At 39.3% G+C, this 16,895-nt stretch overlaps 1 long non-coding RNA gene across 1 annotated transcript; it reads left to right on the forward strand.

Moving 5' to 3' along the window:
• Window positions 1–2,566: 2,566 nt before the first annotated feature.
• LOC122653085 lies at window positions 2,567–11,584 on the forward strand. Its single transcript, XR_006331705.1, has 3 exons — window positions 2,567–2,577; window positions 4,967–4,972; window positions 11,402–11,584. It is a non-coding gene; the product is annotated as an uncharacterized LOC122653085 (long non-coding RNA).
• The last annotated feature ends 5,311 nt before the right edge of the window (window positions 11,585–16,895 follow it).

Consider the following 16,895-nt stretch of genomic DNA (forward strand, 5'->3'; position numbering starts at 1 on the left):
TTCATCATCCATGAGATTTGGGATTGGCCACGTATCAGATCGTTGTTGCCGCAGGGTCGTGCCCTGCCAATTGTCACAAAATATTTCTTAATATTACAGTTTCAACTGGATCTTTATCCCCTCAATTTGTCTGCTCTTCAATTTCCTCAATTCCATCTAATAGGGGGACAGAAAGGACCTCCTTACCCCCTGTCCAAACACACTGCCCGGAGTGGGGTCCACCTCCCTCTATTAGAGGGAATTGAGGAAATTGACGAGCAAACAAATTGAGGTGATATTTTTCCGTTTGAACTTCCATTTGCCATTTTTTGACTATCTAACTTTGGAAGGCAATATCTCTCTCATTCGGAGTCCAAATCAATTGTCTTTTTTTGTTTTTTGAAATTGCATAATTTTTGAAAGAGAATACAGTACAAGCATGGGAATGAATAGAAGAATGTCAAAAACGTTAAAAACTGTGAGAAACCTTGATTGAATAATCTGAGATGCTGCTTTGAACATTGGAGAACGTGCACGACATCAGGAAGACTTCAAGCAGTTGGTTGGTCACGGGAATAGGGAGAGGTAATCTTTTGTTTTCACAAGTTCTATTTTATATCTAGGGTTTAATTCATGTTAAAAGAATCCTAGTTTGTTCATGTTATTGGGAGGGACTTGAAATTGAATTTTTATATTCATATTGTAATATCATTCAAGTTGGGGCTTGATTGGATTGGGGTTGTAGCCCTAGATTTCGTTGTTGCGGAATCAGAAGCAGGAGTTGTAGCACCTAGGCTATTGTAGTAGTCGAATTCGAGTTGAGTATTTGAGAAAATATGAAACCCTTATGGGTATTCCTCCGTGGATGTAGGTAGCTTGACCGAACCACATATACTTGGTGTACTGCGTGTTTGTTATTTTTTCTGCATATTCTTGGAGTGTGTTTGTTGCAGAGTGGTGGTGCATTGTCTGGTAGACCTGGTCACATAGTGGTTGCGAGGAGGACGTGTATGTGTGATTGATAATTACGGGATTGCCCGACCAATCTTTGTGTAATTGTCATAACCACGAGATCAAGTTTGGAAGAATTCTCGAAGACACTGATTCACCCCCCCCCCCTTCAGTGCACCTGGGATTATCAAGTGGCATCAGAGTCAAGTTATCCATTGAATTGAAGCTTAATAGCTTGAGCCGGTGAACTAAGAGAAAGAAGGATGGATAGCAACGGTAGTCACAGCCACAGCAAGGTACCACAGTTTAATGGAACATGTTATAGTTTTTGGCGCATTAGGATGCAGACATATCTGAAATCATTGGGCTACGGTGTTTGGATGTCTGTGAAGAATGGATACAAAATTCTCACAAGTGATATAACTGATACAGTTGAACTCAAGAAGTATGAAAATGACTCAAAGACTAAGAATGCACGTCTGAGTGCATTGGTCAACACTGAGTTTGCCATGGGGGTTGGATGTGAGACTGCTAAACCAGTGTGGGACAAGTTATAAAATGTCCAGGAAGATCATGAGAAGATCAAAGAGGCAAAACTACAATACTATAGGTCACTGTTTGATAATTTGAAGATGTCTGATGAAGATACAGTGGAAACCTTCATGAGTAGAGTGAATGAAATTATAAACGCCATAGAAGTCTTTGTGAGGAAATCAAGGATGCAGTGGTAGTGAAGAAGATTCTCAGGTCCATTGATAGCCGGAGAACATTCATGATGATTAAACTTTAGAGATCTACAAAAAGGGAGCAGATTGGGACACGACTTCTTAGTTTCTGACAGAAAACAAACAACTGGTCTATGGTTATTGATAAGATGGCGGATCTCCCGCTTAGTCAAGGGTTGACCAATCCCTCGACAGTTCAACGCTAGAACATTCATTTCCCACCAGGTGACTGTTTCGGGCTAGCCACCGACGCCTCAGAGTCAATGATCATTTCAATGAGATTCTCCATCTTAGGCTTCTTTGAAGAATCACCATCTCCAGAAGTAAATAGTTGTAAGGCCAAAGGATCAGTCTCTTCATTAATGATAGCGCGCTTCTTAGGATTCAAAGATGCACCTTCTTTGGAAGCAATCTGGTTAATAGGAAGACCTTAGAGAGTAACAGGTTCAGTATTGGGGGTAGTTGCATTCACCGACTAGTAGTATTGGGCAGTGTGGACGCAATGCATGCACACGTGCAGACGGTCAACCACGAACATTTGACTTAATCAGTCTTTGTGGTGGGATTTGTGTATTTTCCCAATTTTTATGCCTATTCGTGTCTTAAAAGGTGTAGAGTTTTTTTTTTATTGGGAAAAGGAGCGCTAACCGGTGCTCTGTGTGGGCGTGTACTTGCGCCCACACACAGCCCGACGTGAAAAGACCGCCATGACCCCCTGGAAAGTGGAAAGGTCCAGGGGTTGCGATGATCTTTCCACACCAGGCTATGTCTGAGGCTCTGGGTGAATTCATACTCCCACACACAGAACCGTTTAGCATTCTTTCTCTTCTTTCTTTTTTTCCCTTCATACTCGTGTGTTTGAAATAAACTGAGGATTTAGGAAGACACCCAACCTTGAAATAAATTTTAGACATTTATTGAAGTAGAGGGTTCTCTCTACCAAAACCTTTCTTCTACTTTGTCTTGGATCATATAATTATTCTACTTCGGAATGAATGCAGGGAATGTTCGCGTACGTGAATGACTCACAACCGTTGAGATGGAATCTATTCTGTGAGAATGTTCCATCTAAACGGCTGTGAGTCGTTCACGTACATGAACATTCACCCCCCTTGGAATGAATGCTTAGATTTTTTGTTTTTTGGTAAGAAAAATGAATGCTTAGATTGTGCTTACATAACTAATTAAGACATGAAATGCTCAACAACTCTCGATCAAATTTGTTGATTTGATCTCAAAGTCGAAATTGAGTTTAGCGGTGTTTCAACATGCCTTCCCCCAGTGGTAGATTAGCAATCTCTTAAATGACGAAACTGAAATTTTGTGGACAGATAGACCTTAGGTCCTCATATGTCGACGTCAGGTTTCAATCAATCTGAGTTTTCCAAGTGATCTAATACAATAATGAATATACATATCAATCTACTGTGAAAGATGCATGGACATACATGAAAGGGTATACCAGAATACAAGAGGATATACAATATACCCTAGACATCCAAAGTTTAGAATAGCCATAAGTATGGCAAAAACACAAGGTATTCTGTCTTTTATTTAACCCCTAAAATTTCAAATAAAAGATAGAAGCCGTGAACCACTTAAAAATCCACCTTAACTTGTATCAGAAAAAGATACAATTGTGAATTTTGTGGTGACCCTTTGTGATACCTTTCGTGACTCCATTAAATATTATGAATCTCCTTGGCTATATCAAATCTGACCGACAATCCCCAAACCGCTGTTCAATTTTCAACCTGAATTGGTCGGACCGAGAGAAACTGATCGGTTCCGCCCAAATCAAGCTCTTATTAGTTTGATTTTTGGTAATCGAAAACGAATTAGATCAATTAAACCCAAAACCTATATAACGCATGATTGAAACGGATAAAACATAAACAAGATTAAAAAAAAAGCCGATATTATTTTTGGATTTTCTAAATGTATATATATAAAAAACTGAAACCAAACCGATAGCAAGCTCGATAATGACCCATTACATTAAGCCGATAAAAAAACTGATCCAAACTAGACCAAAACTGACTTTTGACTAAGCGGTTTTATTCGATTTGATCTATTACAAGCCCGAAACCGAACCGAATTGACCTATTGACTCCCCTATTTGTGACTTCGTCTCTTTGGTGTTGATTCCGGTTCGTAAAATTTCGTAGGGGAATCCAGACCAAGCATCCAACCACCCAATTGGTGCTGATCCCTGCAGTTCACCCCAGTTCTGATTTTCTACATCAAATCAATCAATGGGAAGACAAGGGAAATTCAAATAAAGCTTCAAAGGGCAAAATTTTTGGGCCCAATTTCCCCCCCCCCCCCTTTTTTGGCCTAATTCAATGGATATCAATGGAAGGTGGTTCTAGAGGGAATTGGTCATTTAGTTTGACTCAACCGACCCACCCGGTCTGGTTACAAAACAATGATTTTGATCAGTTCTTCTTGCATTAGAAAATGATAAAAATTTTAAAGGAAAAAGATTTCTATTTGATGGTGTTTCTTACACCCTCTCATAGGGTCCCGTAAGATACGCTTTTGCCACCTAGGTAGATACTCTGGCGTGCTCACCCATTGGCCCAGATGCTTGTGTGATCTCTTGCCCAAATTTTAAATTTAAGAAGCAATAACAAGAGTACCGCATACTATTAATACATACAATTGCCTTAAAAATATATATGAGAAGTATATCAAAACTTACACATTTCTATATCCCTATGAACAGGATTAATTAAGAAACCTTAAATTGCATTAACATAGTAATTAACCACATTACTGGCCTCCATAACTATGTCTAATAGTAACCATAATTGATCAATATTCTTCATGGTTTCACATAGTGTTTATCTGAAGCACAAGGTGTTGAACCAAAGATATGATAGTTAATGTATCGACTCGGAGCCGACGAACGCCGGAACCCTTTCGGAAGGCAACCATTGATCCCTCCATCGTGAAAGACATGTTTGTTGGTATCAGGTTTTGGTTTTAAGGTAGTGTAGTTCTGTGGTTGAGAAGCTAAAGGTCTGGTAGCAAGTGCAACTCTCAGTGAGGAAGGGGATAATAGTAAGAGGGTGAGGAAGAGAAAGAGAAGAATACAGGAGGGGTGGTGAGTGCTAGTAGACATTCTCTGATCTCTTCCTTTATGATAGAGAGAGAAAGAGAGAGAATAAGAGAGAGGGAAAGGAGATGCGACTGAGTGGTTTATAAGGGTTTTGGAGATGTTTGAAAGCTGAAGAAGAGGTTGTCTTTATATGGATGGGCTCATAGCTGGCAACTGGGAAGAATGGTTGGAATAGTTGGCAAGAGAGAGAGAGGTGCCTTTTTGACCAGCACAGGTGAGGTGATGCCCGTGTTCTCCATTAGTTCTATTTTACTATCTCCTAAGTTTTCTCTTTATAATTGATCTCTTAAGTCAAATTCTTCACTTCCTTAACTACCACTATCAAACCTAATCACTTAATTAAGCTCCCACTAATAATTGAGGTGGTAAAGCCATGGATTTAGTGGGAAAATTATCTCCTCCAGTTCCTTGCCCGGCCTAGTTCCTCAATCCCTCTAATAAGGGTTTTTTTTTTGGGGGGGGGGGGGGCAGAGTGTTTAGTGCACGATATCGGACTGGGTATCGACCATCCTAGAAACCGATATGATATCAATATGGATCAAGCCGTATCAGACAGTTTTGCCTTTGGTTTTCTAAAAAAATTGGGGTTTTGACCATTTTATCTATGGTCTGAATTGTTCCACCGATTTGGGATTGGACAGGTATCGAGTTCAGTGTCGGCTGATACTAATATGGATCACCCGATCCTGATTCATAAAACCATGGGTACAGCATGAAGGGGTTTCTCGTGCAATTAGAAATTAACAATAAGGAGGTCTTAGAAATGTCTATGAGGTCCATTAAAATTTGTTCAAGTTTTGGGTTGGGTAATTTGCGAACCCAAACCTGTCTGTCCATTTTAAAGGTTTTAAAACCTAGAATCTTACACAGGATTAGCCTCCACAAATTCTAATTTGAATCGAATTGGAAAAAGTTGAAATCGGCCAAAATGGCTAGAACCCTAGGAATTGAAATCGTGAGGAAACATACATTTGTACCAATTTATGATTTTTTTGACCTTTTTTTGTTTTTTTTTATTATTCAAAATACTTGTAAATCTTGCTACATGAAGTAAGTTTCTTTCTACTATCATTAATGGTTTTGTGGAGGTTAATTTTATCTTTTATGAAAATAATTTAAAAGTTAATTTGGCTTGTTAATCTTAACCTTCTCTTCAACCCTAATCTCCCAAGTTTTCAACAAAAAAAAAAAACCTTAATCTCCAAGTCATCTATTTGATATGGTTCAAGTCTCTCTCGAACAATAAGTCAACACTTAACAGCACGGAAATACCATCTGGCATAAACCAGGTGGAAGGGTTTCATTAGGCCACGTAGCAGTGTAGCTGACTGTGTGGGCCCTTCTCTGGGGTTTGACCTTTACATGTTAATCGAAATCCTCTTAGCCAAATGCCAACGCAACAATATGTGTTGGATCGTCTAGGTCAGTAGGCCACCTACCAACAACCCCCTTGGGTAATGCCATGCGGCAAGATCTAGACCCTTGGATTTGGGATCGCCAGTTGATATATTTACACTTGTCAAGCATCTTTGAAAAGTTAAAAGTTCTACCAGATGTTGAAAAGTGGCGTAGGACACGACAGGAGTTGATCAAATCCCATTTGATATCTGACAACGTTGACTGTTGACTTCATTAATTTCCGAAGAAGTAAATATTAATCCGTTTTAATGGTAATTTTTCTATTAAGATTTTTTTTTGGTAAAAAGAAATCTTAATGCGAACAGAAGAGAAGCTCGAGGCATCCTGAGATTACAAGGATTACGAAACTAAGGAGTGCAAATGGGCCAAACAGTTTTGTTTGCCACTGACAAGGCCTTTTGGATTAGAGAGTGAGCGATGCTATTCACACCTTTAGAAATAAAAGAAAGGGAAGCAGTTCTCTGTCCAGGAGTGTGGCCTACGCCAGTACTCCCATGTGTCTATCTCTCTCCTCCTTAAAACAAGGGGGCAGAGCTGTCTTTTCACATGGGGAGGAGAGAGATAGACTCATGGGAGTGTTGGCATAGGCCACACTCTCGGACAGAGAGCTTTTTCCTTAAAAGAAAAGAAACAACTTACAAACTTTGACGTTAGATATCGATTAAGATGGCAGCATGGTATTTTGACTTTTTAAAAAGTTCAATAGAACGGTGAAGAAGAAAAATAAAAAGAGACATAAAAGTGATTACTACGATGCTAGAGTATAGTTTCCCACCAATGAGGAATGGGTGATCGAATCGTCCAGTAAGGGATTTAATGAGGCGAGCGAATGTGGGATCCATCTGTGGTATGTGAAAGAGTGTGCACAAAAATTTGCACATCGGCAATATGGGTTTAGAGCGTGCACAAGAATCTGCACATTGGCATCATGGGTTTCCCTCATATTTCCAATACCAATGTCGATGATCAACACTCTTCTCGTTCCGCCTTTGTGCGTGTTCTTTTCCTCACCTTAGTGGTTGTTTGAGTTTTCCCGGAACCTCCGGTGTCTCTTTTTGCTATCAATATCCCTGCTGCTCCTCCAACAATAGTGAATAGCTGCAACTTTGCTTTACCTGGATAGGTAAGTGAGCATTGATGAATTTCACCTGAAAATGTCGGATGATTTCAACCTCTCCAGCTAAACACAGTGAGGTTTCAATCTGCAAAATCAGTTTTGATTTAGCCACCGTTAGTGGCGTTTTGAAATTCTGAAAATCGAAGGGACCTCTGAAATGTGGTCACCATTTCATCTTCAATTTTGATGGCTGCCTTTTGATCGCCGAGTACTCGCCATCTTTCGCCATCCATTTGGGAACCGGTGATCGGCTAGTTTGGGTTCTGTAAGAAATTTCCCTTAAGGCTGAACCTTAGGGTTTCTGTCTCATTTTTTTTTTTTTTTTTGGGGGGGGGGGGGGGAAGAAGAGGAAATTTCCCATCTCCAAAGTGATTGCAAAATATTCCATTTAATATGTTTTTAAGATTATTTTAAGGAAAGAATTCCTCTGGTATCTCTCTTTGCTGTCATTAGCTCTGCTGCTCCTCCAACAAAGGTGAATGATTGCAACCTTGCTTTACCTAGATGGGTAAGTAATGTTCACCCACAGCCTGAAGACGACAATAACCCCTCACCTCCATTTCCTTTCCCAAACATTTCCCCACACCCATCAAACCTTTCCTCATCCTTGAGTCATGCCCATCAACCTTACCCCTCTACTGATGAAAGTGATGATGATCTCACTCTGGATGATGATATTGAAGACCAATTCCAGCGTAAATGGACACAGTGCCTTGTGGGCTAGGTGATCTTCAGTAAACCATATAGGCGGCAGGCCGTTATGGATGCTCTTCTTAGAGCCTGGAATCTGCAATACTCTGTCGAAGTTATTCCCTTACAAGGTGATCGATATCTCTTCCAAGTTCAAGCATACTATAGATATCTTTAATGTAATGCGTGAAGGCCCGTGGTCAGCAGGGGGTAATTTGTTAGTCTTGGAAAAGTGGAGATATATTGAAGATTGGACACCTTTGATCAGGTCGACTTCTGGGTGCAATTCCATGAAATCCCCCAGGAACTATTTAGCTTGGAGATTGCATCGTACCTTGTAGCTAAACTGGGGACTCCACTTGAAGCCATCTTGTTCTAAGGTACCCAATTTGGGGCTCGGGTTAGATTTCTGCGCTGCCGAGTTATAATAAATATTTCAAAACCTCTGAAGCAGTGCATCAATGTGAAGCGTAAATCTGGTTCCTTTCCGGTGCAAGTGAAATATGAACGTCTTCTAAATTATTGTTATTTCTGTGGTATGATGGACCACGAGATCAAACGATGCATGGCCTTATTTAATGTTGAAGTTCAACACTGTGAGCATCATGGGTGTGCTAGTGCTTCCATGTGTTCGGAGTTCCAAACCACTCGCTACTCTGCTAGTCTGAAGGGAATGTCACTGGATCAAAGACAGGTGGATCGTATGCCCTCAAGAATCCTCCAGCCTATGACACCAGCACAACAGACAAATGTTCCGGCTTTACCCGCAATTTCCCCGTCGGGCCACCTTGACACCACCGGAGGTGATAGAGTCCAGCATGACAATATTCCAAGTTACCCCACTCTATCCCATTCCCTCCATCCAACCTTATTTCTTGTTGCCTCTACACATGTACCCTCTCAAACTCCACCAACAAAATCCCAACCCATCCTAGTACCTAATTCTGACTACCCTAAAACCACGGCACCTCATGCTACACTAACCCACCTGGATATCCCTACACTCTTGCAAAACCAGGAGGTCTATAATCTCCTCGATCGTCACCCTATTACCTCATCTTTCAGGTATTTCTCTCTCCAACCAACAATTACCCACTAATAGCATGTCTCCCATTCCCACTCAATCTCTCCAACTCTCACAACCATCTCAACTTACCACTTCCCCTCCACCTCCTGCCCACGTTGTCAACCTATCAACCATTATCTCACAACCATGCGGTAATCACTGCACCCTCCTTAACTCAATCTTCCCAATCCCATAACTATAACCTGGATCTTGCCCCATCTAAGGAGAAGCTAAAACGACCAAGACTGGAGGGATAATACTGTGGATCAATGCCAACTTATGCAAACCGATATTCACAAGGAGCATTTTTTATGCTTTGCACCAATGAAGCTGGGGAGTCATAGCTCCACGGGTCCTCATGAAAATACTAAGCTGGAATTGTTGGGGTTTAGGGAGGAACCCGACAATTCAATCATTGTTGCACCTCTCACGTAGGGAGAAGCCTGAAATTATTTTTGTGATGGAAACTAAATGTCAGTCTGATAGAATTGAAAGTGTTTGTAAAAGGTTATGTATGGATCACTCGTTATTGCAGCTAAAGGTGCATCGGGTGGCCTTGCGTTGTTCTGGCGCAACCATATCCAACTTGATATTCTTACTTCAAATCGATATTTTATTGATGCAAAGGTTAGTCTATCAAATGGAATTTCTTTTTTTATGACTGCCATTTATGGTGATCCAATCAAAGAAAGGAGACAAGTCTGGGAAAATATTGTGCAGCTTGGTGCAGGCCGCAATTCATTGTGGATATGTTATGGGGATTTTAATTCCCACCAGTCGTGGCATGAAAAACAAGGAGGGGTTCAATCCTCTTCTAGAGACATTGCTCAATTCAAAGACATGGTGGATAAATGTGCATTATTAGACCTTGGGACCCATGGACCACAATTTACTTGGAGTAACAAACGGCAAGGCTCAGCTAATGTTCGTGTAAAGCTGGATAGAGCCTTATCTAACTCAGAGTGGATACATACTTTCCCTAACACTATTGTTTTTGTTCGTGTCTCTTTAAACTCAGACCACAATCCTTTGATAATTGATTCAAATGGTGGAAAGTTCACTGGTCACCGCCCTTTCCGCTTTGAATCCATGTGGTTTAGGCACCCGGATTGTAAGCAAACAGCATAATAAGCTTAGTCCATTTCTTGTATCCAAGGTGACAACCCACTTCTTTACCAAAAGATGGAGAACTGTAAACCAGTCTTCCAAAAGTGGAATAGAGAGGTCTTTGGTAATGTGCAGACTAAGATCGAGGCATTGCAACAGGAGTTACAAAAAATTCAAAGTGGCCCAACAACTGTAGAATCTCAACGACAAGTAGGTATTCTTGCTGATTTATCAAATGAAGAACTAGCTCGAGAAGATCGAGATGTGGTCCCAGAAGGCAAAAATTACATGGCTCCAATAGGGCGACCACAACACCCATTTTTTCCACATGACAACAATCCAATGAAGAACTCATAACAGAATTCATAGCTTGAAGATGGTAGCCGATGGGTGCACAAATTTGGAGTACCAGATCTATGCAGAAGTGCAAGCTTATTATGATCAGGTTTTCCAATCGGAGGGGATTGACCATGGAGCTCTCACTCAGGTACTAGACACTATTCAGCCGAAGATTACCGTAGCTATGAATGAAAGATTATGTGCTGTGCCAACAATTGAAGAGATTCGGGAAGCTGTCTATGCCATAGGAATTAGAGAGGATTTTAATCCCTTAATTTTCCCCTTCCATGCATATATAACCGCTTTTACTGTTAAAAGAAAAAAAGAAATTCCCCACTTACTTCCCATTAGAATTTGACCATTCAATCACAAGATCACAAGTAGTGATTGAATGGTCATTCAGTAGCTTGTCGCAAAGCCATTGCTAAGGTAAGAAGTTCTATTTCTTTGGGTTGATTGCAACTTTTCCCTAGTCTACCTCTTATGGATGACCATTCTGATCAAATAAGGGTGTCAAATTTTAACCCGGACCCTCAAACCAACTGAAATGAATGGAAAAATCAAATCGAATGCTTAAATGGTTGGGCTTTGATTTGAATTTTTTAGAAACTGAAACTAATTGGATCAAACAAAATCCAAAAGTGCGTGCAAACTCAAAAAAAAAAAAAAAAACCAATATTCCCTATGGGAGAAAGACCGCTATCTGTGCGTGTGTGGTGTGTTGCCTTGCTGTCACTGATCAAACCAATTGGATGTCTGTGCGGCACTCACTAGCACACAATGCTATGAGTCAGCCTAAACAAGCCACAACAAAGAAAGAGGAGAGCAAGGCAAAGACACACAAACGGTAGGAAGACAAATTACTTTCATTAACAAAAGGGAAGCATTACAACCTAGCCATCTAAAGGGGATCACCAGGTGAAGTGTGTAGCAGGACAATGGGGCTCATGCCACTTGCATAGGGGCAGGCAACCAAAGGCTACACTCCTTAACAACCTATCACTCCCCTATAAGGATGTTTTTATGCTTTTTGTATTTTTCCAGAAGGAGACATGACCCCCCCCCTGAAAAATTATACTCATAGAAAATTAATTACAAAAATGCCATTAGGCACCATCCCCATGCCTTGGTTACCCCTCAGCCCCATCTGTGGCACGACCGTAGGCCATGCGAACAACACTAGATGAAACGGTCGTGACATTGAGCCTAAACACAAGGGCCTGCAAAATGATCGCCACACCCCCATGGAAAGGCGGTCATTTAACACACCCGTGTCTAGGCGCAGGGGTAGCACTCTGCAGTATTTTTATCTGCTCCATTTCCCAAGTTACTCTAATAGAGGGGGGTGGACCCCACCTGGCAGTGAGTTTGGGAAGGGGTAGGGTGGTCATTTCCACCCCCTCTATTAGAGAAACTTGGGGAAATGGACTTGCCTAGGAAATGGAGCCGATAAAGGTCTACGCTCCGCACACGACCAGGTAGCGTTCTCTTTCTCATTCCCTATGTTGGTCAAAGTGAACAAACAAAGCCCACTATGTTTATCTATCTCTTCTGCCCTTTGAAATGACCCCTTGCCCCTCCAATATGATACCCCATCTCACACCCTCATTGGAGCCGCCCGCTAGTTTATTGCACATGGATAGTGTGCTTATCCCTCTCCCATATATATACATACAACGAAATCAAATCGATAACAATCTAATAATGGACCGATAAGATCGAGCCTGTTAGACTAACCCATGAAACGATCAAAATCGACTCTCAACTTATCGGTTCAACTTCAGTTTGGGTCGATTCATGCAAAAAACCGATACAGGCTGGACGAAACTGGATGGAAACGAGCGTTTGACACCATTAGAACCAAAGAATGTGAAAAATGATCAGAAATAAATATCTAAATGCATTCTTTTTTTTTGTTTTTGGTAGATATCAAAAAAATGCATTCATGGCTATTCCAAAATAGGTTTTATAAATCGGCTTAATCCGTGGTGGAAGTTTTTACAACCTCACGATTGATTTAATGGGTTGCATTTGGGAGCATATTTATGGATTGCTCTTCAGTTCTTGCATATTTTTCATCTTTTAAAATTTTTTTTTCACCCGAAGGAACACTGGAACACCATTAGGTTGTTGGGTTTGCTTTTGATTTTAATAGTGATTTTTTTTTTCTAAGATGTTATCTTCCATCCCTTGGTTGATGGACTCCATTTCCATTTTCCCTCTCTTCTAATAAATTTTTTATCCAAAAAAAGAAAAAAAAAATTAAAATCTTCGCTCTATTTATGTAGCTTTGGTTTGGTATTTGATAAAGCTAGATTTTGTATGATTTTTATTTCAATTTTGGATTGATTTAATGAAAGTCAACAAATAGATTTCTGATTAAAAAATTGAATTTTTTTTGGTTGCATCAATCTGAAACATTTCAATAATAAGGAATCCATTTGGTAGTTCAGTTTCTGAGAATAGATTCTTAATATTTTTGGGAGAGGATGATGGTGGCGAGGACGGCAGAAGGTGGGGTGGTGGTGGTGGGAAACCATCAAGAGAAGAAGAAGGGTGGTGTTTTATATTTAACACGAAATTACTGTTGTGCCCATCAAAGTAACCATATGCTCATTAAATAGCAAAAATGAAAAGAAAAAAAAAAAAGGTCGTACCGAATGCACAAGGCTCACACGTTTAGCAGGGTTTGGGAAAGGTCTGATGTATGCAACCTTACCCCTGTTTTCAAAGACGCTGTTTCCAGGACTTGAACCCATGACCAAGCGTTCAACAAGTGAGCACTTGACCAACGCGCCAAGCTCGACCTTTAAAGAGCAAAAATGAAATCAATGTCAATTTCAAAATTGAAATTGCTCCTCAACTATTTAAGAATTTCTATTCCATTTGATTTGCATTTCAGTGAAATAGGGTGCAATAAATTTAAAAAAAAAAAAATCCAAAATAGAAATTATACCAAATCAGGCCTAATTGAATATGGATGTACATGCAATACATGTAGGAGATGCAAAATATTTTTGAGAAAAAGAACACTCTTGGTCGTTTGGCCCTTGCGCTTAAACACAGGAGTGCACGAAATTACTACTCCACCCTTTGTGAAATAAAAAATCTTATCTATGTTGATGTCTCTATGGGTGTTCTCATTGGCTCCTCGCATTGATGCCAGGGTTCACACGACTAGGCAGCGATCTCTTGCCCATGTTTTTGTTAAAAATTGAATCCTAAAAAAAACTCAAACAATGAATCATATAAATTTAAAAGACATACCTTTTGAAGTTATTTTGTTGAATGAGTTGAAGAAGATTATTGTAAATCTCCTTTTCTAAGTTGTAGAAGAATTAAACCATTTAATGGGGTAGAAGTTTTAAGGGTTCATACATTATACTTGCAAGGGACTTGTGAAGGATAAACTGCCAATGGGCCAATGCATCCGAAGGGACACTTTTTATAAAGCAACTTTAGTGGCAACAAAAGATCTTATGACACAAATAAGGTTCATTGATTGAGTCGCTACCTAGATTAGGATCGAGAAACTGTTAATATGACTGAATAAATGGATTGGTCAAATCATCGATGGGTACAGTCCGAGGAAGGTGTTAAGCACCTCGGTCCGTCGGCTTAATAGCCGACCTTCTTGGATGATCAATATCTCGATATAAATAGATAAAATATATATTTGCATAGTGAATAGAAATAATCAGAAAGAAGATGAAAATTATAAATAGATGTTAAGTATATATTTGTATAGTGACTTGAGAACAATTGCCTAGTGCAGTAGGTAGAGTGTGGAGTGTAAAACCCACCCTATCAGGAGGTATTGGGTTCTAGTCTCCTAGTTCTCATTTTCCCTCCCCACCCCCATAGAATAGGATAGAATAGGTACCTACTAAAAAATATTACCTTCTGACGTGTGCTGCAAAAGAAATGTTAGAAGCATGCATGTAATAAACCTAATTTTACGACGCAAGTTATGAAAACTTTAAACTATATGCATGAGAAGTAAGAAGCAAAGATAGATCATGAACAACAATTATACCATGCAACAAGGAAAAACATAACATGTCTTATCCCTAAACAAGATGCAAGTCTTACCTATAAAAAAAAATATAAAAAAAAAAAGGATGCAAGTCTAAGTTAGAATAGATGCAATTTATTACTAACATGCAATATACCATGAGGAACAACCTTACCCCCATCATGAGGAAGGTAACAAGAAGTCAAAGAATTTAAAACCTAGAGCTAAACATGAATTGAGAAAGAACAAAACATGACCTTCACATTTAGACAATGAACTACACCTAAGCAATGAAACTAGTGAAATGCGTGAACATGAAAATTTTGATTATAGGTAACACTCTACCATAAACTAATTAATAAACAACATTATATGCTTAATTTACTCACTAAACATGGAAGAATATAAACTACATTCATGCTTAGGAGAGAAGCATACCGCTACTGTTTCTACTGAGATAGTGACGATATACCTATGATTACATAATGATAACAATAAGTGTATCTAATGAAATCTAAGAAAATTTAAAGGAATTTGTGAATAGAGGTACTTGAGCTAGCTTAGTCTACGACGATGATACTTTATTTTGGAATGGTGTGTGGTGGTGTGTGAGGCCTGATTTTGATTGGAGAGTCTCTCCTAACAAAGTGAAACCTCTCCCCGGAGAGATTTGGAAAAACTACCCTAAAATGACCAAATTTCCCTTGGTAAGGTTTCACTTGTTAAATGTAATTTGAATCGGCCCAAATTTTACAATTAAATGTTTTTTACTATTAAAAATCCAATGATAAAATAGGGAATGAAAAGTGCACATTTTAATCGTTATTTTACATGTAATCTTTATTTTATTTTTTAAACCAAAAGGAATTGGATGCAAAATAAAGTGAAATTTAATAACTAAATATGGAATGATTTGGAATTAGTGATATAATCACATGGGATAATGATTACAAAAATTTCCCTTTTAAGTTAAAAATTTTCAATTCCCTTCACTTTATTCCCCCTTGCAACCAAACAAAGCCTTAGGTATCATTCATCATCCCACCGAATTATATGATTTTTAAATGTTGTTTTGTATTTTTACTTCATTTTTCATGGATGTTAGCATTTTCCTTGCATATAGGGGTAATCTGATCATTTGGCCATCCCACTCCTAACTCGAATTTCAAAACAAAAAAAAAAAGGTTCTCTGATGTCTTTTAGCAGTATAGGGTCGGGTCATTATCGTCTCTTGTTCCCTGCCCGGTACAGTGGTCCAGTTCCACTCATAGGGGTCGAAAATGACAATCTAACCCCTTGTCCGAAAACACTGCTGGAGGTTAAATCATCATTTCCACCCCCCCATGAGTGGAACTGAACCATTGTACCTGACAGGGAACACGACAGGAAAAAAAATTCGTAGAGTCTAGTAGGATTTTTTATTTGCATCCATTTTATAATGTTTCTTACATTTTTGCACTGCATTGTATAAACATGCATTTTGCCATTTAATATTTTTGCCACGTTTCAATAAAATTCCAAAAATATATATTTTGCTATACCACCATAGTTGCATCTTAAATAGGAATTTTCTCGCCTTCCCATACTCATTCCATGCATACTAGGCAATCTTTCCACATTTAAAATAGATTGCATTTCATATTTGACTTAGGAAAGTAGATTTCTGTCCGGGAGTGTGGCCTACACCAGCACTACCATGTATCTATTTCTCTCCCCCTCAAAACAAGAGGGCATAGATGTCTTTTCATATGGGAAGAAGAGAGAGAGATAGATAGACTTATGGGAGTGCCGAAATTAAGGATGTAAATGAATAGCCAAAATCCGTTTCCGTATTTGTGTCCGTATCCGTTTAGTACTATTCGAATCCGTTCGAAAGCTAAACAGATGCGGATACGTATAGGTTATAGCTATCCGAAAAGCTATATTTACATGTAAATGGATAAAATATCTGATCCATATCCGAGTCCGTATCCGTTTAGCACTATCCGAATCCGTCCGAAAGCTAATCGGATGCAGATGCAGATATAATACTATTTGAGCCGAATCTGATCCGTTTACATCCCTAGCTGAAATAAGCCACACTTGGGGTTTCTTTCTTTTTAAAGTTTCCAAAATTTTTAGCATATATCTTGCTGCCTACTAACTTACCATGTGTCAATCGACTGGATTTAGGTAAGATCCTAACCTTTCCCTCCTTTCAATAAATATATGATTTGCACCTTATAGCGCAGTGGGAGATTTGTGAGCATCTTTTAACTTTCCTCTAAAAGCTAATTAGATATACTTCCTTTTTGAATGACCTTTAGTGTGGTAGACCTAGAATCTGAATGTTACAGATCGATTGTGCCTAACACTTTCTCCAG

This window comes from Telopea speciosissima, chromosome 2 (assembly GCF_018873765.1).
Source record: "Telopea speciosissima isolate NSW1024214 ecotype Mountain lineage chromosome 2, Tspe_v1, whole genome shotgun sequence".
NCBI lineage: Eukaryota > Viridiplantae > Streptophyta > Magnoliopsida > Proteales > Proteaceae > Telopea > Telopea speciosissima.